This window comes from Triturus cristatus, chromosome 1_1 (assembly GCF_964204655.1).
Source record: "Triturus cristatus chromosome 1_1, aTriCri1.1, whole genome shotgun sequence".
Lineage (NCBI taxonomy): Eukaryota > Metazoa > Chordata > Amphibia > Caudata > Salamandridae > Triturus > Triturus cristatus.
In genome coordinates, this window is record NC_140579.1 from 47,942,992 (window position 1) to 47,970,326 (window position 27,335).

General features: G+C 43.8%; 1 protein-coding gene across 1 annotated transcript in view; it reads left to right on the forward strand.

Moving 5' to 3' along the window:
- Positions 1-27,335, forward strand: part of LOC146869332 (FACT complex subunit SPT16-like) — a 251,328-nt gene that overhangs the window by 122,754 nt on the left and 101,239 nt on the right. The gene's annotated exons all lie outside the window — the stretch shown is intronic.

The following is a 27,335-nucleotide window of genomic DNA, read 5'->3' on the forward strand; positions in this document are numbered from 1 at the left end:
CACCTAAACACCCTGCATCAATATCAGGTCGATCAGATCTGGTTTAGTGACTGTCCTAATCAAATAACATAATCTACATAATATATACAATAATGATCAAAAATATAAACCCAATAATTGACATGAAAGAAAATTCAACACCATGTTTAAAATTATATTGCTTTATCTAAAATTAGTCAAAGTAAAATCAATCAGAATAAATCATTTCTCATAGTTACCTATTCTAACTAAGTGTCAGAACGGGTCAGGACAAGTCTCTCGGTAAAGTCTCTCAAGACGAAGTCCTCAGCACAATCCTCAGCAACGCGGCTTCACGCAGCAAAGGTAAAATGGCAAGTGGCAAAAGGGTGGCAAAAGAGTGGGGAGATCCCTCCCTAAACTAACAGTTTTTATAGTGAAAAATACAATGGAAACTCACATTAAGTTCACAAGAATACGCTGAATCACTGAGCAAAGCGAGAAGGAAAGGATGCAACATTGCAACATTTGTGAACCTCCGCTCAGGAAAAATACACATAGCGAAGACTACGGAACAGGAACCAAGAAAATAAAACATGTATCACATTTAATCCGGTTTCTCCTCGGCCATCGAGCCACAGTTCAGAGTTTTCCTCTACGGCTCCTTTGTCTTTCGAGATTGCCAAGGACACTTTCACTTTTCTTGGAGAACACCCAAAACTGCTGCTGTCCTCATGGAAAGTTTCATAGAAGGACCATGGTCAGTCACCCTCAAGACCATTTCCAGCAGGGGTCTCCCTCATCACGTCTTTCACATATTCACTCGAGGCCAGGCTCTCAAAATTAGCCATCATGGATTAGGCCTCCATAGGCCACAATAGACCATCTCAATTAAAAGAAATAAAAACAACGTTACTACAGCATAATGATTAAACAGTGTTAACCCCACTAATACCCTTATGTGTATGCATCTATCTAGCTTTTGCGACATAGGAAAGCATTAATTCAGACAGCGTTTTGTGCTCAAAATAAACAGCACACAGCAACGTTTAAACATGAAAACTTGCACGTTATTTTTTAGGAAACAAAAACAGCACACACATGCTAACCCTTGTGTAGCTTTCTCTTATGTTAAGACAAACTAATTGATTAATGAATACACACTTACACAAGACAAATAATTAATTTATTATTTATTAATATCTAATAAAACACATAGACATGCTAGAGCTTCAAAAGCCCCTGAATTTTCTAAATGAAAACTCTGCTCCAGCAATCCCCCCTTTGGTGATTTTATCACCAAATAAACCCAAAAAAAAAAATTTGTGAAAATTTAGTCCCATTTTAGGAGAAATCAGAAATGTCTTTTCCCCTTACACAACATTAAACACCAGTCACTCTTTCATCATCTCTCTTTGTCTCTAAGTAAACACTCTCCCTCAATTCTTCTAGTTCAATTTCTTGAGGTTCTCTTTTCAACTTCTTATTTTTCTTTTCCTTATTCAATTTCTTTTTCCCTCCCCTGTTTTTACAACACACACACACCAATCTTATTATTAATAAAGCCACAATTATACAAGACAAGGGAAACAATATTCTACCTATAATTGTACTACCTATTTTTGCAATAAAATCCTTAACAGCTATCATTTTATTAGCTATTTTAGTCCACAAACTCCCAGCTTCAAGTGGTACCAATTCTTCATGCAAATCAGTAATGTTTTTGATATAGACCTTTAGGTCTTTACTTTCGTCAGGAATGTAAGTACAACAATGTTGAACTTTCAATATTCCACAAACTCCCCCCTCCTTGGCCAATAAAATATCAAGGGCAAGTCGATTTTGCATAGACATGGCACGTACGGCACTTAATTCCGTATTCACCAAAAGAAACCCTCCTGCGGTATTTGTCGATAAGCGATCAACCACTGTGGACAGTTTCCGAATTCCATAAGCATTTAAAGAAATTCCCACTGCTGGAATCAAAACCCCAAAAATATCACCCACAATTTCAGACCAAGTTTCTCTCTTAAAACGTGTTAATAAGTTAATATCTTCTACATCTCTTATTTTATCTGTATGAAAAAGTTTTGGAAAAACCAGGCCCACATAACATGTGCCATACCAATGGTCAGGCAACTTGTAATAAGCCTTGTTCCCACAAACATAGTACACTCCTGGAAAAATCGTATCTTCTCCACCTCTAAAACCCCAACCTGTCGCAATGAAGTATGTATCATGGCACTCACTAGTTCCCACAAAATATGTATCATATTGGGATTTCCTTCTGGTAATGCAAAGTTTACCCTTCTGTGGCGCATCTAGAGCTAAAGTTGGACTAGCCCCATTCTTCAACTCTTTTCCCATCTCAATGTCCCAAATTGTCTCACTCACTTCATATTTTCCCCCTTTCTCATGCATGTTCACTCTCCTTTCTTCTACCATATCCAGGAAAGCTCTCTCCTCTTCTTTCAAACTGCAAGTTAAATTATTCTTAAAAATGTAATCTAATGTTAATCCTTTTTCTTCAATAAAAATCTCACCAAAAGTGTTAGCTTCTTTAGCTGGATTCAGCTCTTTGTTCATTGGCAAGTGCCCAAAAATACTATCTCTATTAGACATCTTATAATCTACTTTCCCTAACAAATAAAAAACACTACTTAAAATACTACAAGAAATACCATATGTAGCTGGTAAATGGTGATAAGTAACACCCTCTGAGACAGATGCAGGTAATTGCATACAGACGTAGCAATCCCTTACTTCCATTGTCTTCACATATTCATATAACAGTTTAGAAAAAACATTACTAGAGAAATTATTAATTGACCTATCTTTGTGTATGTAACTACTACTTCTAATTGGAACTACTTTTTGTGAATTTTTCTCTACATTCGTCACATTTTCTATATTCATTCCAAACTCTACTCTAAAAGTAACTAATAAAACTAAAACACCCCATAGAAGCATTAATAATCCAGTACAACAGCAGCACATTCTACACCACCTCTTAAAGAAGGCACATCTATTTCTATTATTCTCTATGTTAGCCATTTTAGTTTAGCCTGTACTACTCCACTACTGTTTGAACTTCTTCAATTTTTCAGCAATTCTTCAGCTTTCAGTTTATCCAAATGATCTCTTCGTTCACTTGATCCAAGTGATTCCTTCTTTCACTCAGTTTGGATACTTGTCATTCTTCACTTCAATTTCTTCAACATCAAATTGTTTCAGATCTCCAACATCAAGATCCTCAGTACTCGACTCTTCTCCAATGTCAGTCAAGAGTACTTTCAGAATTTCACCAGTATCCTCCTCAACCACTTCTCTCAAGACCACTTCCGGATTATCTCGAGTCACTGTTTCTTCTTCTCCTCCTTCAGACAGTGCCACATAAGACCATTCCGGTGATCTGTACTTTTGGTTGGGTCTTCTTACTCTTTTTATTTCTACTGGTTCGTTTGATTCCTTTGATTCTTCTCCTTCAGCTTTTGAACTTTGACTCGAAATTTCATTCACTTGTTCAGCTTTCGATGAATTTGCTCTTATTACTCTGTATCTCAGCCTCTTAACTCTGTTGTTAGGCCAACGATCTCCTCTTAACACCTTTTTCGGCTTTGTTTCTTTATTATTCCTTTCTCCAATCCAAGTTCTCTTTCTCAGAACTCGACCCTCCGTTTGTTCATCCTCATCATCTGTTTCAAGTGCCTCTTGTTTCCGTTTTCCAGCAGTTTTCTTCTTCTCCACAGATTTTTTCACCACTGTTTGAGACTTCCCTACTCCTGTCCCTCCTCGGGTCTCCGACACGCAATCTTCTTGCTGTCTACTTGTCCCTTCACCTAGCTCCTCAAGAATGTTCCCTACACCTCCTCGGGGGTCTTCCGCAATCTGTCCCTCTCTATCTTCTTCTGACCCTATTTCTTCAAGTATAATCTCAAGTGGTTCTTCAATCTCCTCCTCTTCTGATTCAGGAGTAATCTCTGTGTGATTTCTTTTTTCTTTTCTTTTTCCTTCACTGCTGTTTGAAACTTCAGGCTCTCTTACAGAATCTGATCTTCTCTCTGATACTCGCAGTGATTCTCTTGAAGCTCTCTCTGCTTCTTTTCTCACTGATTCCGTATCATCAGTATCTTCATCATCACTGGAATCTGACTCTTCAAAATACTCTTTACCAGTCCCTTCTTTTGGGTTTGGAACTCTCAGAGTATGACTTGCATGTACCCAGTGCTTCACTCCAGCACACTTTACTGCAGTCGTCGTAGTCAGAATGACTTGTCTCGGCCTTCCCCACCTTGGAATCAAGCAATTTCTTCTCCTGTGAACTTTTATCCTCACCCAATCTCCTGGACTCAGATCATGGGCTTGCTTCTTCTCAAGTGTGGTAGCTTCTTCTCCAACCTGGTGAAACACAGAATGAACTGCGTCAGCCAGGCCTTTACAGTAATCCAAAATCATGTCATCAGTTATTGTCACCAACTTATTGACAGGCACGAATGCATTGCGCATAGCACGTCCCATGATTATTTCATGCGGGCTCAAACCAGTAGTTCTATCTGGAGTAGATCTCATTGTCATCAGAACTAAAGGCAAAACATCTGGCCATTTCATGCCAGTGGCTAAGCACATTTTTCCAATCCTATTCTTGATTGTGCCATTAATCTGCTCAACCACACCAGAAGCCTCTGGTCGGTATGCACAATGTAGCTTCTGCTGTATTTTCAATGCTTCACAAATCAAACCCATGAGCTCATTCTGAAAGTGTCTACCTCTATCAGACTCAACTGTAACTGGAAACCCGTATCTAGGAATCAACTCCCTCAACAGTAACTTTGCCACCGTTAATCCATCATTTCTTCTAGTCGGGTAAGCTTCCACCCACCTTGAAAACAAACAGACTACCACTAGAACATACCTCAGTCTGTTCACTTGGGGCATCTCAATGAAATCAATCTGCATTCTTGTAAAAGGTCCTCCTTCTCTGCCTATTGTTCCCAAACTCACCACTGTCTTTTTCCCAGTGTTAAATTGCTGACAAACTAAACACCTCTGACAGATGCTCTCTGCAATTGTCCTGAACTTTGCATTGTACCAGGTCTGTTTAAACGACCTAACCATCGCGTCTCTCCCCAAATGTCCCTGGCCATGATACATCCTTGCCATTGACGACAAGATAGAGTTAGGCATCACTGGTCTGCCATCTCTGTAGACCCAAACATGGTCTGTTTCTCTTGGAGCACATCCTGCCTTAATCCAATCTTGTTTCTCTTCATCTCCTGCCTCATCTTGTAACTGTTTCACTTCATCCCAGGTCTCTAGGACATTAGTAAACATCACAGAAAGAAAAGACATTTCCCTCTCTCTTTCCCTGTTAATGGACTGATTGGTCTTGGCACAGTACTGCGCAACATCATTGGCGTACCTGTTTCCAATCGTTATAAAATCCTCCCCCTGACCATGGGCAGCACACTTTACAACTGCTAACTCCTTAGGCAGCTGTATCGCCTCAAGCAATTTTCCAATCATTTCAGCATTCTTTATTGGTGTTCCACTCGATGTCAAGAAACCTCTTTGTAGCCAAAGTTGGCCAAAATCATGCACCACTCCAAATCCATACTGACTATCAGTCAACACAGTCGTCCTCAAATCTTTCCCAATCTCACAAGCTTTTGTCAATGCTATTAATTCAGCAACTTGCGCAGATTTCACTCCTTTCAATGGTGATGCTTCCATGACCTCTGAAACTTTGCACACCGCATATGCTGCACATAGCACACCATCATCATTCCTCAAGCATGATCCATCCACAAACAACACATGGTCATTCTCAGGTAAGGGAATATCCCTTATGTCTGGTCTCGGTTTTGTACAGTACTCAAGCACATCCAAACAATCATGATCATCTTCCATCTTTATACCCACATTTTCAATATCCGGCAAGAGTGTCGCTGGATTCACATTCACACATCTCTCAAGAGTCACATTTGATGCACCCAGTATCACTTTTTCGTACTTAGTCAACCGACTATGTGACATGTACTGAGTTCTGCTTCTTGTCAAAAGAATTGCCACATTGTGAGGTACGAATACCCTTACAGGATATCCCATTATGATTCCCTCACTCTGTTCCAGGCTCCTGCATGTTGCAGCCACAGATTTCAGACAACCTGGTAAACCCACAGCTACAGGATCAAGTGTTGATGAGAAGTACGCAATAGGCCTTCTCAATTGTCCATGTTTCTGGATTAGCACTGAAAGTGCACATCCATTTCTCTCACTGCAGTATAGCTCAAATTCTTTCTCATAGTCAGGCATACCCAAAGCTGGAGCCTCACACATATTACGTTTGAGCTCTTCAAATGCTGCCAATTGTTCTGCATCCAGATCTAATGGATCTGTCATTTCACTTTTTGTCAGCTTAATCAGTGGCTTTGCTATCAGGGAAAAATTAATTATCCACTGACGACAATAACCCACCATACCCAGGAACATTCTCACTTCTTTCTGGGTCTTTGGAGCTTTCATTTCTCTGATTATTCTGATCCTGTCAGTAGTCACTTTTCTCAGACCTTTTTCAATATTGTGTCCAAGATAATGAACCTCTTTCTTGCAAAATTGCAATTTGGCTGGAGATACCTTTAACCCTCCATCTGCCAGATGATTCAGTAAAGCTATGGTATCCACTTCACAAGCTTCACGTGTCTTTGATGCCACCAGTAGGTCATCAATGTACTGCACTAACACTGAGTTTTCAGGCATAATCAAACTTTCCAACGATTTCTTCAATAACTGATTGAATATCGAAGGACTTTCTGTATACCCCTGTGGGATTCGACACCATGCTAAGATACGCTGGCCAAACCTAAATGCAAAAATCGGCTGGCTGTCATGATGCAATGGAATTGAAAAGAACGCATGACACAAATCAATCACTGTATACCATTCAGCATCATGTGGAATTTGATACAGAATCACTGATGGATTTGGCACAATAGGACAACATGCCACCACAATTTGATTAACTTTTCTCAGATCCTGCACGATCCTAAATTTGCCATTGGGCTTTTTCAGTCCCATTATCGGTGAATTACACGGACTATTCAATAGTTTTCTTAGAACTCCTTGCTGAATCATTTTCTCAATTATAGGAGTTATCCCTTCAATTATTTCTGGTGTCATTTTGTACTGAGGAATGTTAGGATATGTAATTCCCTCTTTCACTGCAATTTTCACTGGATCTACATTATTCATCAATCCCACATCCTCTCCAGTAAAATCCCAAACTGCTCTTTTCACCGTGTCTCTCAGCTCTTGAGGCAAATCCTCCGGATTAAACACAGCAAATGCACCAATTAACTCACTTTCTCTATTTTCTAGAGTCATTCGGTAGAAAACATCATCATCTGGTGTCTCAAAAGCTATTCCATCTGGTGTACAAAAGATTGTGCAGTTCATCTTACACAATAAATCCCTACCTAACAGGTTCACTGGACTCGTGTCACAGACAATAAATCTGTGCATGTCTGAAAATTTCCCTATCTGTACTCTTACTGGTTCAGTAAGACGTGTTCTGATTTGTGTATTGGCTACACCAACTACTTGGATTGCTTCATCCGAGAGAGGAAGATTTCTAACATCTGTTGACCTGACAGTTGATCTTGTCGCACCTGTGTCTACCAAAAAAGTAACACTCTCCTCATTTATTTTCCCATCCACAAATGGTCCTGCCTGGTCTATTTCTAGAGTTGCACCAAGTATGCACTCTTCTTCCTCTCCTCGGCACCGTCAATAATCCCCCTCAGACTCACTCCCTTCACTTTTTAACAAGTACTGCTGTACTTTGTTAGAACGTCTTGGTTTGTTTACCTGCTCATCATTGTAGAATCCTGAGTCCTGATTATATTTTTGTACCCCTCTATTCTGCGGCAAGGGCGGTTTTGGCTCTTGACTCTGCTGTCTCACAACTTTCTGGTGTTGCTGTTGGTTATTCCCTTCGTTCTGGTTCTGCACCTGTTGATTTAAATGTTTATTCTCATTACTCACTAATGGTGGATTAGGACATTCAGATCTCCAATGTCCCAGCTGGCCACAGTTGTGACAAGGGAACTTTTTCTTCGCTTCCTCAAGACTTCCTTTCCCTTTTCCTGCATATCTGGGTCTATTTCCTGCATTATTTCCTGGATTATTCGCCTGTTCCACTAACTGTGCTTCCTGTCTTTCTGCAACTTTCACTTGTGCCCACATTGCTTTCTCTTTCAGCTTTCTTTGTTTTGCTTCAATTTCATCACTGAAGTATTTTGCATGTCTCAGAATCTCATCTACTTTTTTACTCTGCCAATCCACTGTGTGTTCACGAATTCTCTCACCAATTTCAGGTCTAAGGCCATATACAAATCTTTATACAAAGTGACTCAAATCTTTGTCACCCAGGTGTTCATCTCCACTGAATTGTTTAAAAGCCAGTATCAGCCTCTCGTAAAAAGCATGAACTGATTCTTTTGCTTCCTGTTGTGTTCGATCTATCTTAACCCAGTCTGTCTCTTTTGGAGGAACTTTACTCTTCAGGTATACCATCACCTGATCATACTTCCTCATTACTTCTGGATCTGGTGCCCCTGTTCTTGGATCTCTTGGATATTCTTCAGTAGGCCAACTCACAACTATTTTACACTCAGTCCACAAGTCTGCTGGAACAATTATATCAAACAGACTATTCAGGTCAACCCACAGCACTTTTGACAATTTCACAAACCTATCTACCTGCCTATACCACTCGACGGGCTTTTCTCTCTTCGAGGGAAATCATTCGTAAATGATAAAATATCCTGTCTGGTCCATGGAACATGTACATATCCTCCTCCAGGTATTTCTCTCATAGGATAATTATCCACTGGTTTCTCTTTTTCTCTCACTGGAAATGCTGAATAAGTTGTTCTATCTACAGATTCCTCTCTTTTCTTATACCACCTATCCTTCCACTTTTCAACATCACCCCATCTTCGCAGTAATGCCACCATTTCTTTAATCTGTCCTGTTCTACCAGAAGCATTCAAATTTTCAATGTCCTTCTCTGTAAAATCCATCCTGTAAGTTCTCTGTAAAGCTTTCACTTTATCAATGTCAACTCCTTGCTCATTTGCTATTGCTCTTAGCCTGTCATGTGTATTCCTTGCTCTCCAGGTAATACTTTTGCACATAAACAACAGCTCACTATCATGATGACTCTTCAGGATTTCTACTGGAACTGTTCCTGTCACAAGCTCTTCTAATTCTACACGTAACCTAGCCACATCAATAACTTGTGAATCCTTATCCTTTTTCTGAAGAACCTTCATCCAATCATTCAAATCATCAACTGTTATTTCAGCAGTTTTTCTCACTGGAACCACTTTTTTCTGCGGTTCTAAAATTGTCATCCCTGAACAACCAGGTTCACTAGTATCCAATAGTTCACTACATGTGTCATGTCTTGTTTGTCTCAGGTCACTTCTTTCTGCTCTTTTATCTGAATCTCCTGAAGGACCAACTGAATTTGTCAGATTATTCCCAACATATGGAATCACTAGTCCATTCTCACCTGCTCTCTGTTTGTCAAACACAGGCATAACTGGACCTATTGTTACAGGCACCGTAACAGCTTCCAGATTTTTCGTTAACTCCCTAATTTTCTCAGTCAGTTCTGTTGTCGTTTTTGCTAATTTTCTGGCATTTTCCTCACTACTTCGATTTTCTCTCTCCCTGAAAGAACTATTACTTCTTGATTCAGGTGTCATTTTTTCTTTTTCAATAATACAGACTGTATCTCTTATCGGAGAAACAACTGGTGTACTCTCATCTGGTTCTGGTCTATATGGAGGTGGTCTCTTGTAATCATGTCATTTAAGACCTCATCATCATACTCATTAACTCCAACTGCTCCCTCTTCAATTGTTCTCATAGGATATAATCCCTCTGACATATTAACATCTCGCCATCTTTTCATCCGATCATGATGTGTTTCACGATCATGTCTCCTCCCAAACATATTCCTGTAATACCCTCCAGATCTTTGCTTTTCTCGCTCATGAACTTCCTCTTCCCATTCCACTAAAGCCTCGAATTGTGTAGGTCTCGGCTTCGGGTCCAGACGTACCATCTTTTCCCGTAAATTTCTCAACACGGCCAAATTAAATGAACCATGTTCTGGAAATGCTAGAACACCATCTTCTTTAGTATACCTAACCCAATTCTGCAACCATATACAGGTATGTAATCCATATTTCGCAACCATGAAGGATGCAGGTGTTTTCGCTGGAGATAGCAACTCACCCTCTCTCGTTTTAACCTCTTTATCCTTGGTAAACCACTTTTTAACTTTCCCAAAGAATGTTTTTTTCTTTTTCTCCTCTTGATAATACATTTTAGCGCTTACCAAACTCTCTACTCTCTCCGTATTATAAATATACAATACGAGCTTTTCAACCAATAGCAGCGCGACTCACACTAACGCACCAATCCTGGAGCGTTTACGTCACTAAACAGCTTTTCCAATCCTTGCGCGACTCACACTAACGCACAAATCCTAGCGCGAACCCTATTCTGATCCACTATCCAATCAGAGCGCGGACTTTCTGACGTCAACAGTCGCTGCAGTCGCTTGTCTCCTGTCTTCTGTCACTCGTCTACCCCTCCTTTACAAAATTTCTCAGTAGACTTCGTGTCAAGATTTCTACAAAATCTATTAGTTACAACATTAAAACATCTCCATTGTCTGCTTCGCTAACCACAGAATAGTAAAAGAGAGTCTATTTTTCAAAAAGTCAACAAACTTTCATACATCTCATAACTGTTTCTTCTAGGACTTATCCAAAGAGTCTTACAATCAATAAATGTATATACATTCACGCACATTCATGCAAGAAAAATATAGTGCATGCACACAGAATCCTGTTTTCGGGAAACAGCGCACTACAGAATTATAACATACATTAACTAAGCAACTTCGCCCAGTTCCTCAAACAAGCTCAGAGAATACCCATTACTCCTCCCGCGATAAGCTTTAACGGAAATCCTTACGGATCCCTGGGACTTAAGACCAGAGTTTCAAAGATAACCTTCACTACGATACACACTCCTTACATACCAGAAATATCTAATAGTAACATACGACGATGTCACTGATTCCGAACCCAGACAATGTGAACGCGCAACTTCAATTGTCACACGTTATTCCTTACAATCCCGTCTTTCCCGAGAGCAGCATATACTTCCCTCTGCCCTACTACGGAACTGCTACAACAGCTTCCAAGTTCCAGAAGCACTACATATAACTCAACATAACGACTTCAACATATAATATTAGTACATATACCAATATCAAAAAAAATAAAATCAATAATCAATAAGCCAATGTACAAGCAATCTTATCAGATCAAGACAACCATCTAAAACCATCCTCTGCTACCAGGAAATTGATAGAGATCAGGGTATCTAAAATATGCCCACTACCACGGATAGAGTAATCACACAGTTACACGCACATACATTCATCATACGCTAGGGCCCATTTCACTAACATACGCTCAAATACTCTACCAGCAATAAACCTGTGGAAAGAAAACACCTAAACACCCTGCATCAATATCAGGTCGATCAGATCTGGTTTAGTGACTGTCCTAATCAAATAACATAATCTACATAATATATACAATAATGATCAAAAATATAAACCCAATAATTGACAAGAAAGAAAATTCAACACCATGTTTAAAATTATATTGCTTTATCTAAAATTAGTCAAAGTAAAATCAATCAGAATAAATCATTTCTCATAGTTACCTATTCTAACTAAGTGTCAGAACGGGTCAGGACAAGTCTCTCGGTAAAGTCTCTCAAGACGAAGTCCTCAGCACAATCCTCAGCAACGCGGCTTCACGCAGCAAAGGTAAAATGGCAAGTGGCAAAAGGGTGGCAAAAGAGTGGGGAGATCCCTCCCTAAACTAAAAGTTTTTATAGTGAAAAATACAATGGAAACTCACATTAAGTTCACAAGAATACGCTGAATCACTGAGCAAAGCGAGAAGGAAAGGATGCAACATTGCAACATTTGTGAACCTCCGCTCAGGAAAAATACACATAGCGAAGACTACGGAACAGGAACCAAGAAAATAAAACATGTATCACATTTAATCCGGTTTCTCCTCGGCCATCGAGCCACAGTTCAGAGTTTTCCTCTACGGCCCCTTTGTCTTTCGAGATTGCCAAGGACACTTTCACTTTTCTTGGAGAACACCCAAAACTGCTGCTGTCCTCATGGAAAGTTTCATAGAAGGACCATGGTCAGTCACCCTCAAGACCATTTCCAGCAGGGGTCTCCCTCATCACGTCTTTCACATATTCACTCGAGGCCAGGCTCTCAAAATTAGCCATCATGGATTAGGCCTCCATAGGCCACAATAGACCATCTCAATTAAAAGAAATAAAAACAACGTTACTACAGCATAATGATTAAACAGTGTTAACCCCACTAATACCCTTATGTGTATGCATCTATCTAGCTTTTGCGACATAGGAAAGCATTAATTCAGACAGCGTTTTGTGCTCAAAATAAACAGCACACAGCAACGTTTAAACATGAAAACTTGCACGTTATTTTTTAGGAAACAAAAACAGCACACACATGCTAACCCTTGTGTAGCTTTCTCTTATGTTAAGACAAACGAATTGATTAATGAATACACACTTACACAAGACAAATAATTAATTTATTATTTATTAATATCTAATAAAACACATAGACATGCTAGAGCTTCAAAAGCCCCTGAATTTTCTAAATGAAAACTCTGCTCCAGCAGGTACTTGTAGGAAGGTGAAATCTGACTGCATGGTTACCCCCACTTTTTTTCTGGTGTTTTGCTGGTTTTTAACTAGTCTGACTGGGATCCTGCTAATCAGGACCCCAGTTTATCTGCTTTCTCCCTAAATTGGTTGTGCATGTACTTTAGGTACACTCCAGATTGGATTCTGGGGTACCCTAATCAGTCCCTAGTATATGGTATACTATGTACCCATGGCATAGATACCCCAGAGGCATCCCAGGGGCTGCAGCATGTATTATGCCACCCCTGAGTGACCATTCAAACATATCAGTCACCCCATGGCAGGCCTTATCAATCCTGAAGGCAGGGTGCTGGGTTTTATGTGAGAGGGTGCTCCTGCATGAGCAGTGACCCTCTGCATCCTTCGGAACCTATTATCCGGGGTTGTTTGGGATGCAGCCAACCACATATATTTAAGTGCATTATAACCTCGTGGTAAATGCTAACTTTAAAACGGCTGCTTAGAAATATGTCGTGTTTGGTGTCAAACACCTTGGACTCATACCTCCCTGCCAGTAACTGGCGGGGGAGGTATGATTCCACACTTCTAGAGGGACATATGTAACACACTGGGCTACCTGGTACCAGGTTTCTCGACCTGAGCATCACCAAATGGATGCTGCCAACTACAGACACGAGTCTGCCCTCCTGCTGCTGAGCCAAGCTCGAGCAGGGGAAGGCTTGACAATAGGTTTCCTGTCACAGGGAGGTGTGACCACCTCCCAGACAGGCTTTAGTGTATTGGAGCTGGGTGGGTGCACTCCAAGAGTGCTTTGAAGTCTGCACTGGGGGCACATTTGGTGTCCCTGTGCATAGTCCATCTCAAACCGGTTGCAGGAGCCATTTTCTCCTGCTCTGGCGCGAAACTGGACAAAGGACATGGGTGTAGCCACCGCTCTGTCCTGACCCTCCCATAGGTGGGTCCCCAGAGTTTGTCCCACCCCTTCCTTGGGTATAAAGTCAGAACCCCTGACTACAGGACTTTAGATTTTACCTGGACTAAACTCTGCTACAGAAACCAAGTACTTCGACTATCTACACTACGCTGGACTACTGAAGAATCTCCCTTAGAGTAAAGGAGTTACTTCCCTGCAAGGCAGGCACCTTTAACGCATCTGACCGGTTTGCATCTCCCGAGCTCCTGAGATTTCTGCAACACAGGAGGTGGGTTCCTGAGGTTGATCTGCGCTCTCAGCAATTCTGAGGCCCATATCCCTCGTGGGGACCGTGCAACCCGAACCCCTGTGCACCGCGTACTTTTTCAGCAGCATATGCTTTTTGACGATCCCTGAGGCTGTGCTTTGCGCTATGTGTAGTCCTGACCCCGATCAGTATTTCCACGGAAGATTCCAGCCCACGAGTGTTCCGTGGGCTGGTTTTTCGTGATTTAGCTCGAGGTCCTTTTGCGATCCCTGGTCCGTTGGCCTGTGTGTCCCTGTGAAGGTAACTTTGACTTTCCGTCGGCTTTCCTGGTTGCTCCAGACGTGTCCTTACTCTCCATAGCTTGGAGAGTCCCCAGGACCGAAGCATCTTTCCTCTGCCCACGTGGGTTGCAGTTGGCAAGGCTAGTTGGTGTTCAGTCCGGACACTGACCCCCGAGCACTCGACATCCTTCGTGGGACAGCTCACCTCCAGACTTTGGTCGACTTCTCCTGGTCCCCGTGGCTGCAGAGTCAAACTTCACCTCTTCTCACCTGAAGTACCCGACATCGGTGGGCATTCGTCTATCGTGCCCCTGGTCACTGTGAAGTGACCCAGACTCTGTCCCCTCTGCTTTCAGGTTCTTCTCACCTCGGGTCCAGGCTTGGATTCCACCGGACACTTCATCTTTCCGGCAGCAGCACTTTTTCGCCATTGAAAACAACGAAGGTTTCCAACATCACTTGACCCTATGCACCCGTCTCCTCTGGGATAGGTAACACGGGTATCTCGATACTCTCAAGGGTGCTGGCGTTAGAACCTTCTATGTATAACTGGGTTTGCTTAAAGTCCTCTCCGAAGTGTCCTTAATCTTTAAATTTCCAACCGCGACATTCCCATAGAGTTGTACGTAGCTCGCGCATGTGTTCACACACTGCACCCGTCCTCCATGGGTCCTCTGTGTCACTACCTTGGGTGGTTCCTTGGGGTCCCAGCGATTCTACGTGCTCTAGGCACTGTCTAGTCAAGTCGTGGTTGTTATACCACTTTCACAGTATATGGAGCTCGCTGTGTATTGTGCTATTTACTGTCGTTCTAGTGATTTAATATTGTGTGCTTTGTTCTCTAATCTCATAAAGAGGTTAGTAGAGAGTGTTTAGTAATAAATACATGTTCGAGGCATATGAGCTGCAGATTACACACTGTGCATAGATCCCCATCTGGTTTTGGGCCCGGATGTTTGCACTTGTTTTTGTCTTGGAAAGTCTTTGGAAGTCACGAGGTATGTGACTCCTCCATTGGATCATAGTGCGCATGGGCATCAGCTCCATCCTCAGATTGTTTTTTTCCACCATCGGGCTCGGATGTGTTCTCGCGTTCCAGTTCAGAACCAATACGGTTTTCTCTTTCGACGCGCAATCCTTCCCATCTTGCCGGTATTGTTTTCGATCGCGTTTCCAGCCACACGCGACCCTTCAACTTCGAAGTCTTCGATTCCGGTCGTCGACAAAGGCCTTCGGGGCCTACCCGGGCCTCATCTCTGGCTCATGGAAAGGACACCATTTAAAAAGTGTCCTCGATGTGGGTCGAAGTTCCCTACACCGACCTACATGAGGTGTGCAACCTCTGCCTTTCACCGGAGCACGAGGCCAGAGACTGTCCAGCTTGTGCCTCCTTCCGCTTCAAAAAGACCATCTGGGACCGACGAGCCTGAAGAACAATGGCGCGCTCGTCATCTTCAATCCCCGACGACATCTTTCAAGAGGGCGTCAAAATGTTCCGGAGCAGGGTCGAGTCGAGGAAGCCATCATCCGCGCAGATGATTCCGACGTCGAAGACATCACTCCAGCTCAAAGGGCCGTGAGTACCGACGTCGACCCCCGACACCCCCCCTCGCCACCATCAAAAAAGGCTTCAGTACCACCTCCACCTTCTGACCCAGGTGCACGCCGAGACACTGCTTCCCATGCCCAGCCTTCGGGCCCGGTAAAGAAGCCTAATAAGCCTTTAGGCGCCTCGGGCTCGAGTCAGCCTACCCTCTGTACCGAAAAGCAACATCCAGTACTGAAGAAAAAGGCGTCATCGACCTCATCCACGCAGACCGCTGCTCCGACATCGAACCACCCGGCGTCGAAGTCTAGCACCAGTTCCTCGGCACCAACAACACCCTCGGAGCAGACTAAAAAACGCCTGCCGAAAGGCCCCAATACTTCCAAGCCAGAATCCTCGTAACCGAAAAAACAACAACCGGATCCAACTGAGAAAAACACTTCAAAACTACACGGTTCCAAGCCTAGAACCGCTACCGAGTCGACGCCCAAAAAACTTACGACACCGAAGCCCTCTGCTCCGAAGGATCTGTATCCCACAGATGAACTGTTTCATCCAGATCCTACCCAAAAGACTTTAATGAAAGATCCTAAGACTGGTCATTTAATGCTCAACATCAAGTAAAGACCACTAGAAATGCCTGCGCCCGCACCGCCATCAAAGAAGAGAGACTTTGCTACCTCTCCATTGCGGATCCCTTCTCCTCTTCCTCCTCCTCCTCCTCCCTAACCACACCACTCTCCCACACCATCACCTACCCCAATTGATGATGATAACACCTCAGATGATGCAGCGGGAGGTGCGGACGATCATCCCCTTGGGGACCCTACTCCTACCGGCTCCCCTGACCCCTTGGATGATTACACTGTCCCAGATGTACCTTACACCCCACAAGATGATATTTATCCCTCCAGGCCTCCCCCCCCATCCCCCCCACCCACCCAGAGGACAATATTGGATTCAACCAGCTCCTTCAAAGAGCTGCCCAATACCACGGGGTGGCCCTGTATACAGACCCAGTAGAGGAGGATTTTCTTATGGATACCTTTGATACCACACAAAGATCCACCTCAACACTGCCCATGCTTAAAGGGGTCATTAAGCACGCATCAGAGATCTTTTAAGACCCCGTCAGGGCTCGGGTCATCAACCCAAGAATAGAAAAGAAATATAAAGCTGCCCCTACTGACCCAGTATACATTAAGGGTCCCGCACCACTTGACTCCCTAGTAGTCTCTAATGACAGTAAAAGAGCAAATTCCCTAACGTCAGGTGATGCACCACCACCAGACAAGGAATCAAAACTCCTAGACGCCTCTGGCAAACGCACAGCGTCACAGGCAGCAAATATTTGGTGCATTGCTAGCACCCAAGCGCTCCTAGCCAGGTATGACAGGGCACATTATGACGAGCTTGAGTCCATAATGCAGCACCTCCCTGACAAATACAAAAACAGGGCCAGTGAACTAATCCAAGAGGGTAAGACAATCACTAACACCTCCATCCGCTGTGCCCTAGATGCAGCAGATACCGTCTCAAGGGCAATCAACACCAGTGTCCTTTTGCGCAGGCATGCCTGGTTACATATATCCGGTTTTAAACCCGAAGTACAGAGTTCTAAACTCAATCAGCCTTTTGATGAGCAACACCTATTTGGCCCCAATGTAGACGTATCCCTCGAAAAAATGAAGAAGGATACAGAGATACAGACACCGCCAAATCTATGGGAGCCTTGCAATCGCAAGCTCCCAGACGGTCCTTTCGTCGCTCATCCTTTAGAAGCACCCATCGAGGCTACTCCTCTGATAGCTCCTCCACCTCTTACAAAGCTCCCGCACAATCCACCTTTACTAGAGGTTTCCAAAGGGGTGATTACAGGGGGAATAACAGCAAAGGCAGAGTCAAAAACAACTACTCCCGCTCTGCCTCCACACCTACCCCATGACTTCCCTCCACTTCCCCTCGACTATTCCACTCCAGTTGGGGGAAGACTCCACCAATTTCTCCCTGCCTGGATAAACATCACTTCAGACAGGTGGGTCCACAAAATCATTCAATCAGGCTACTGTCTCAAACTAACATCTGCCCCCCAAACATACCACCCAAACACCGTCCAATGTCACAAGAACATTTGTTACTATTAAAGCAGGAGGTAATCTCGCTCCTACAAAAAAGTGCAATAGAACCAGTTCCCCTGCACCAACAAAACAAGGTAGTCTAATCCCTCTATTTTCTCATACCAAAAAAGGACGGATCTCTAAGGCCTATTTTAGACCTCAGACCCCTAAACCTATACATACATTCAGACCACTTCCACATGATCACACTTCAGCAGGTCCTCCCTCTGCTTTCCCAGGGTGACTTCCTTGCTACTCTAGACCTCAAGGACACCTATTTCCACATTCCCATTCACAGCGCTCACAGAAAATATCTCAGATTCGTAGTGGACGGTCAGCACTATAAATTCAAAGTACTCCCATTTGGAGTCACCACAGCACCAAGAGTGTTTACCAAGTGTCTAGCAGTGGTGGCAGCACACCTAAGAAGACAACACATACATGTCTTCCCATATCTAGACAACGGGCTTCTAAAAGCCAAATCATACAATCAGTGTGTACAACACACTCACGCCACTATTCAACAACTTCACAACCTGGGGTTCAGAATAAATCTCACCAAGTCCCAGCTGCAACCGTCCCACATGCAGCAATACCTCGGTGCCACAATAGACACCTCAAGAGCGCTCGCCTATCCCAGTCCCGCCAGGATAGCAAGCATGCAAGCTCTTCTGACCAAATTCCAACCGCAACACTCTCTTCCAGCTCGAGTGTTCATGCAACTCATAGGGATGATGGCCTCTTGCATATTCATAGTGCCTCATGCAAGACTCCAGATGCGTCCTCTCCAAGAGTGCTTAGCACGCCAATGGAACCAGGCTCAAGGTCAGCTAACGGATCTGGTGTTGGTAGACGGTCGTACACATCGATCTCTGCAGTGGTGGAACACCAAGAACCTTTCCGAAGTGCGACCGTTCCTCGAGCCGGTTCCTCAAATAGTCATGACAGCGGACGCATCGCTCTCCGGCTGGGGAGCTCACCTACTACATCACACCATGCAGGGCAGGTGGACACCTCAACAAAAGTTACTCCACATCAACCACTTGGAGTTACTAGCCATATTCCTAGCCTTAAAAGCATTTAAAAAACAAATATCAGGCAAGACTGTCTTAGTCCGCACCGACAACATGACAGCAATGTATTATATCCAAAAACAAGGCGGGACACACTTTCTGCAGCTCTCTCAGCTTGCACAGAGCATATGGAGGTGGGCTATACCTTAGAAAATGTTTCTCCTAGCCCAACATGTCCCAGGAGTCCAAAATACAATAGCCGATCTCTTGAGCCGTCAAACAGAACAAATCCACGAGTAGGAACTTCATCCACAAGTTCTTAGACCGTTTTTTCAAATCTGGGGGCAACAACAGATGGACCTCTTCGCCACCCAAGAAAATGCCAAATGCCCAAACTTCGCCGCCAGGTATCCTCACCCATTGTCCAAAGGCAATGCGATATGGATGAACTGGTCAGGCAGATTTGCGTACGCATTTCCGCCTCTCCCACTCATTCCGCTCGTGGTGCGCAAACTACAGCAACACTCATTAACGCTCATCCTAGTTGCTCCAACTTGGGCCAGACAGCCACGGTACACCACACTGCTGGAACTCTCAGTAGTTCTGCACCAAAAACTACACCTCTCTCCACGCCTCTTAACCCAGAACCATGGAGAGATCCAGCACCCAGACCCGGCTCAGCTCAACCTAGCGATCTGGCTCCTGAAATCGTAGAATTTGGTTACCTTAACCTTCCTCCTGACTGTATGAACGTCATCAAAGAAGCTAGACGGCCTACCACTAGAGCATGCTATGCAGCCAAGTGGAAAAGATTTGTAGTATACTGCCATAACAACAACACTAATCCCCTAGATGTGTCTATCCAACACATCATAGGCTACTTACTACACCTCCAAAGATGCAACCTAGCCTATACCTCTATCAGATTGCATCTTGCTGCCATAGCAGCATATCTACAAAATAGACAGCATCTCTCACTTTTCAGGGTACCTGCCATAAAGGCCTTTATGGAGGGACTCAAGAGAATAATTCCCCCCAGAGTACCACCTTCCCCTGTGTGGAATTTAAACATCGTTCTCACAAGACTAATGGGGCCTCCATTTGAACCTCTACATAAATGTGAGCTACAGTTCTGAACATGGAAAACTGCTTTCCTCGTAGCCATTACTTCTCTACGAAGAGTTAGTGAACTACAAGCACTAACCATTCAAGAACCCTTTCTCCAGATGCATCTTAATAAAGTTGTTCTCCGAACTAATCCTAAATTCCTCCCTAAAGTCATTTCTCCCTTCCACCTCAATCAATCTGTAGAGCTGCCTGTGTTCTTCTCGCAGCCACAAACAGTCACAGAAAGAGCTCTTCACACCTTAGATGTCAAAAGAGCACTACTATACTACATAGAGAGAACAAAACCCTTTCGTAAGACCAAACAACTATTTGTGTCTTTCTCACCACCACACAAAGGCAACCCCGTATCAAAATCTGGGATAGCTAGGTGGATTGTCAAATGCATACAGATTTGTTACCACAAAGCAAAACGTACATTATCTGTTCCTCCTAAAGCCCACTCTACACGAAAGATAGGGGCTTCAATGGTATTTTTAGGAAACATTCCTTTAGATGATATCTGCAGAGCAGCTACATGGTCTACACCGCACACATTCACCAAACACTATTGTGTCGATGTGCAAACTAAACAGGCTAGTGTGGGCCAGGCTGTACTCAAAACACTATTTCAAACTACTGCAACAGATACTGGTTTTCTCCGCCCATCTTTTGCCTGGAAAAAAATGATTACTCAGCGCCGGGACACCTCCTTGCGAGGTAGCTGTTCGCGCTATATAAATATCGGTATTATTATTATTATTATTATTGGTGGTCGCCGCTATGAGTGGATACTGCTTTACAATCTATGCACAGTGTGTAATCTGCAGCTCGTATGCCTCGAACGGAATATGCTACTTACCAGTATGCATCTGTTCTTGGCATGTAGAGCTGCAGATCTACACACGCCCACCCGCCTCCCCAGCTACCTTATCTGTTCCAGTATTATCTTACTTAGATACACCACACATGGGCATCTTTCCTGTTTCTTACTAAGCTCCATCATTTCCCTGCTGGCGAAAAACAATCTGAGGATGGAGCCGATGCCCATGCGCACTATGATGCAAAGGAGGAGTCACATACCTCGTGACTTCCAAAGACTTTTCAAGACAAAAACCAAGTGCAAACATCCGGGCCCAACACCAAATGGCGATCTATGCACAGTGTGTAGATCTGCAGCTCTACATGCCAAGACAAGATGCATACTGGTAAGTAGCATTTTCCATATTTTATATATCCCTTGTGTGGTTCTCCATTCATTTGGTCATTCAGGAGGTTCTAATCTGGTAAAACAAGCTGCTTTACGTTCCTTCAAGACATAGCCTGAAGGCTGCTCTCCATAGCTACCACTAGGATAGCTTTCAATAAAGGTTTTCTTTAACCTAATCATCAATAAGGGTTGTTTGGACTGGTACAAGGTGCCCACTTTAATTAGTGGTCAGCATATACCAGGCCAACTTCTCACAGTACTCACTCACTAGTTCAAACTGACCACAGACCTCTCAAATGGCTAATTTAGATGAAAGGTGTAAGAAAGTGCCCTCTTTTTGCATGGTTGCCCCCACATTTTGCTAAACTGCTGATGTACTTTGACTGAGTGTGCCCTTGGGTCCTGTGAAACAGGTACCCAGGGCCTATGTTCTTTCCCTAAACTGCATTGGAAACAAAACCCAATTGGCACTCTTTAGCCACAGGTCAGTGTGTGTGTATATATATATATATGTATCCACACCCCCCACCCACTGTACCCCTACAGCCCCTACAGTGTCTAAGTCAATTTTTCGACATTGTAAGTGCAATAATGTCATTAAGACTGTATAAAATCAAATCAAGGGCATTTATATCGCGCACAAATCACTCTTACAAGTCTCATGGCGCTTGCAGACAGCTCTGAAGGGAAACGGACTGGAAACTTAATTTCCAAAAAGCCAGGTCTTCAGCATTTTGCGGAAACTGCTGTAGTCTAGCAAACTGCGGAGATAGTAAGGCATTTTGTTCCAAGATGCTGGGGCCAAGGAGGAAAACGCACGGCCCCCTTGCCTAGCAGTATGAATTTTAAGGGGGGTGAGCAGAGCTGAATCACTAGAGCGCAGCGTCCTGGATGGTTGATACCATCGTAATTTTGACAGCCAGTATTTTGTGCCGATTCCGTACATAAGTTTATGAGTTAGACATTGAGTTTTAAAGAGGGTTCGTTTTTTCACTGGAAGCCAGTGAAGAGTATTTAAACATATTGCCGACGGGAATCTGTATGGGCGGTCAAGGACTAATCTGGCGGCCGTGTTCTGAAGAGTCTGAAGTCTGTTTATGAGGTCTACATTTATTGACAGCAATAAGGCATTGCCATAGTCCATTCTATTAATGATCAGTCCTTGTATTAGGGGTCTGCGTGCCTCTAAGTGAAGCCATTTAAAAACCTTACGAAGGCTCCGCATAACACAGAAACAGATGCCAATAACATGATTGACATGCCCCCTCATGGATAGACAGTTTTCCATGTAAAATCCTAGATTTCTAACCACGTTCTTAATGGGGGGGACACGGGCCGAGCCTGGACGGCCACCAGTCCTGCGTCCAATGGTCAATTGCTTTGCCGAAGAGCATGATCTCAGACTTGCCCCCGTTTAGCTGGAGATGGTTAGATATCATCCATTTATCAACATGGATCAGGCAGTCTTAAAGACATTGCTTAGTCTTGCTGGGGTCAGGACCTAAAGTGACCAGATTTTTTACCAGAATCTGCGTATCGTCTGCATAGGATATGACATCAAAGCCATATAGTCTGATCACTGCAGCTAAAGGGGTCATGTAAAGGTTAAAGAGGGTGGGGCTCAAGATAGAGCCCTGAGGGACACCCATCTTTACTGGTCGCTCACAGGAGGTGATATTTCCCATCTGGACGGTGGTTCTGCGTTCTGTCAGGTAGCTACTGAACCATTTCATAGCCTTTTCCCTGACACCAACTTCCCAAAGTCGTTGTTCAAGAATGTGATGGGAGATGGTGTCAAAGGCAGCCGACAGATCGAGCAAAATGAGGATAGCTGACTGATGTTTATCTAGAGCTAGTCTGATGTTGTCAGTAACCTCGATCAGCGCAGTTTCTGAAGCCAGATTGAGAAGAATCTAAAAGTCCATGGCTTTCAAGATGGTTCACCAGCTGTTTATTCACAAGAGACTCCAGCATTTTCCCACAATAGGGCAGTAAGGAGATGGGTCGGTAATTTAGGAGCACCTTAGGGTCGGCCGATGGCTTCTTTAAAATTGGCCTGATTCTGGCTGCCTTCCAACATGAGGGAAAGTCAGATTCTGCCACGGACTTGTTGAATAGGTCGATCAGTCCATCTAAGACTGTAGAAGCCATAATAGGAAAACATTTTGAAGGGAAAGGATCAGCAGGAGATCCAGATTTTATTTTTGTCATGGCCTCAGAGACAGACTTGTACTCACATTCCTTAAATTCATTTAAAAAAAACGGGAGGGTCGGGTAATGGGCAAGAGAGTTCTTCAATGCAGGTACGGTCAGGAGTAGAAGGGAAGGTCCGATGAATGTTCATAATTTTTTCCTCAAAGAATTCAGATAAGGAGTCCGTCCAATCTTGAGAGACAACACAGTAGGTTCATTTATAGGAATGGTGAATTCTTTGAGGATATGATGTAATTTTTGTTTTCCGCCACAGTTTTTTGGTGGTTCTACACAGACCTTTGGTGATATTTAGTTGGTCAGTGAACCAGGGAGCAGTTCTGCTCTTGGACTTAATATTCTGTACAGGGGCAATTAGGTCCAATGTAGTTAAAATGGCTTTATTTAATTGTAGAGCTACATGGGTAACATTTACCTCAGGGTCTATAGAGTCAAAACAGAAATTATCTTTAAATAGAGGCGAGGTTACTTTGCGCCAAGGCCTGCGCAATACGAATTCGCTATCTGAGTTGGGTTTCTTTTTTGGGATGGTCGGAATAGCAAATTTCAATAGAAAATGATCGGTCCATAATAGTGGTTCAGGGGTTTCAACGATTATTTCCGATACATTTGTGAAAAGAAGATCAAGTGTATGGCCAGCGCATAGGGTGGACCCAACCACCACCTGAGCAAGACCAAGAGTGCTCATATTAGAAAGTAGTTTCAGTGTCGGGATTTGAAAGCATTTCTGCATGAGGATTAAAATCTCCAATCAGGAGAAAATTATCGGAACCTAAAACATGCGGAGCAATAATTTCTAATAACTGGTCAGAGAACTCACCCTTTATACCAGGGGGCTGATAGACCAAGGCCCCTCTCCAAGACCCATTTGAAAGACCGGTGATCTTAAAAGTACATATTTCTATCTGACTGCATAACACATTTTCCAAGGCAACAATTGTTAAAACACATTTGTAGGCAATTAATAGGCCTCCCCCTCTTTTCTCATTGTATGGTACTGGGAGTTTGTCATTACGAAATCTGCAGCACTATATTGGCCTTACTGAAAACTGGGAAGTTTGGTTTCAAACCTCTCAGCACATTAAACCCACACTGATGTCAGTGTGGGATTTAATGATAAATGCACATAGAGGGCATCTTAGAGATGCCCCCTGTAAAACGACCTAACATTAGTGTCCAGGCTAAGTGGCTGCTCGCCAGCTGCCACCGCCAGACATGTTTCTGGACCCCTGTGTTGTGAGCCTGCTGCTCTCAGGGGTCTGAAACAATCCACATCTTGGGATGAGGTGCCAAGCCTCCTCCCCCAGGATGGGCAGGATCCACGAAGGGGAAGCTTCAAAGGCTTGCTGCCTTTGGGAACTTCCCCAGGCCTTATGCTGCTTCCAGCAAATGACCCCCACTGGTTCTGGCCCCCACTTAGGGCGGTAAAATCTATGGGAAAATATAGATAGGAGGAGATGTGTGCCCATCTTTGTCAACTTCACCCCTCTGGTAGAGGAGGCGAAGCTAAGCACAATTTTCAGTTCCCTCTATCTTGAAGATGAGGGGACCCCTCCAATCAGGGCTAGGTCTATGCCCCTCCCACAGGAGGGTGGCACTATGGTGGGTGTAGTCACCCCAGGTAAGGTGCCCAATGGCCCTACCTACTACTTCCCTAAAACGTCCCCTAAATTTTATATTTAAGAGACTCTCCCAGACCTAGAAACTAGATCTGTGACGACCTACGAAGAAAGAAGACGACCCTGCAGAGAAGACTTAAGAAGACAACTGGCTTGGCCCCAGACCTCCCTGCTTGTTTCCAGCTTCGACGAACCTGCGAACTGTCTTGGGGAGACTGCTGCCTTCAACAAAGACTTTAATCTCCTGTGGACAGCAGACCTATCCAGAAGAAAAAAACAGCAAAGAAACCACCGGAAGTGCAAAGTATTTTTAACTAAAAACATACTGACCTTATCATGCAGATCCTAGCCTTAAAATAAAGTACAAATGAAATATAATTTGCTTACCTTGGTCTGAATCTCCTTCTTGAGTCGTGTGTCCATTATTGATCGCTGTTGTTCACTAAATGTCTTACTTCCCTCTGTGTTAGGCCTAAGGCTGCTTGCCCACACCACCATTAATAGAGCACTTTGGATTTACATTGAGCCTTGTACACTTTTGGGGAACCCCTGGACTCTGTGCACAGTATAACCACCTAGTGGTGATACCATATATAAAGCCAGCTTCCTACAGCAGGTCTTTGAAGTGTCAACTTTTGAAAGTGAAAAGCATTTATATTTAAAAAGGTACTTGCCTTACTGCGAAGATTTTTGTCTTACAATAACACACAAACAAAGCTTTATTTGTATAAAATTGGTGTGGATCTCCCTTTGGAGTCGTGTGTCGGGTATTGGTTGTGTGTGCAATAAATGTCTTTCACTCCTCCATTTGCTCTTTGTGCATTTTAGGTCTCGCCTACGCAGCGCGCATGCGCTGCTTAGGAGGGCGTTTAGCCGTCGCTCTGCTCTTTTTGAAGCACTGCACTCGTGCTTGTGGCGGCATCCACCTTGCGGGAGCGAGCAGCGGCACGCATGCTAATTGGCTGTTGCCCGCAAGGTGGATGGTGCCACAAGCACGAGTGTGCTTCAAAACAGTCATTAAGCAGACCCACCCTTCTTAAAGCACTACGTCATTGTGCTATATTATTGTTGTTCAGTGCTCTCCCCTCCGCCTCTCTCTCCCTCGTTATAAAGCACGTTGTCGTGATCTAAGTGGCACAGTGGAGTCCATATCAAAGAATACTTCGAATTTGATCTGGCTAGCAATATAACTTTCACGGCTGACAGTCGTTTTTTAGCCAATTTGTTAGAACCTTGATATTTCACTTTAGCAACTCCGTCATTTACTTGTCTCGGTGGAACTCCAGACGCGTGCTTCCGTTCTCTTTCATTTTTTATTTTATTTTTATTTTTATTTTTGCAAAGCACTGAAGTCTGTCTTCTGTGTCTGGGTGTAATGTAATTAGTCCCTCTTTCGTTCCTCTTGGGTGCTGTATTCTTACCAAGATGGCGACCCCCTTGGGGGTAAATTCAGGTAAGTGCTGATTGAGGGGGTTACCCCCCCCCCGGCAAGTGTGAAAGGGGGCGTGTGGAGCAAGGGGCCTGAATTAATTAAGCCACTATATGGTCCAGTGCCTCTCCCCATACACACGACTCATGCCCCCACCCCCTCTTAAGTCAGTTCCCTACATCCACACCTTAACTGCACACACTGCTATACGCTCCTTCCTGACATTGCTAGAGCAGTACGTGCATTTTAGTCCATTTAAGAAACAGGTTTGTGGACCCACACTACGGCTTGTTTGTCTCTTACTGCCCTGATCCAGACCATGCCCGCAGGTGTCGCTCTCCATTATGATTAGCTCTTTTACCTCAACGGATGAGTGTTGACATCTGCTTGGCTAGCGTTTTACACCTTTCTCTTCACCTGCCTGGCAGTGACCGTGTCACGCCGCAACTGCACCCCATAATGGCAGCTAAAAGCTATTGGTCTATTAGAAACGAAACTCTTTATAGTGCTTGTTTCACGTCAATAGTGTCTCGACTAGTGCACTGCCTATGCTAGAAACAGTTTTATAGTGGTCTGCCTATTGCGCGTTTGTGTTGTTTGTAGCCCCCAACCCGTGTCCTATATGAGTGTGCTGTGCAGTCAGTTTCTCTTTTGCATTCTGGTACTTGTAGTTCTGCGTATATAATAGACAGGTCAAAGCTACCCTTACGTAGATTGCAAAACCTAGCTAAGCCCAGACAACTGCATATGACATCTCAGCCCATGCCTGACATGCATAGCCTTCTGGTGAACGACGTGCTCCCAAACTCCCATTTCTCTTGATTTATATACCCCAAATTGTTAAACTGCA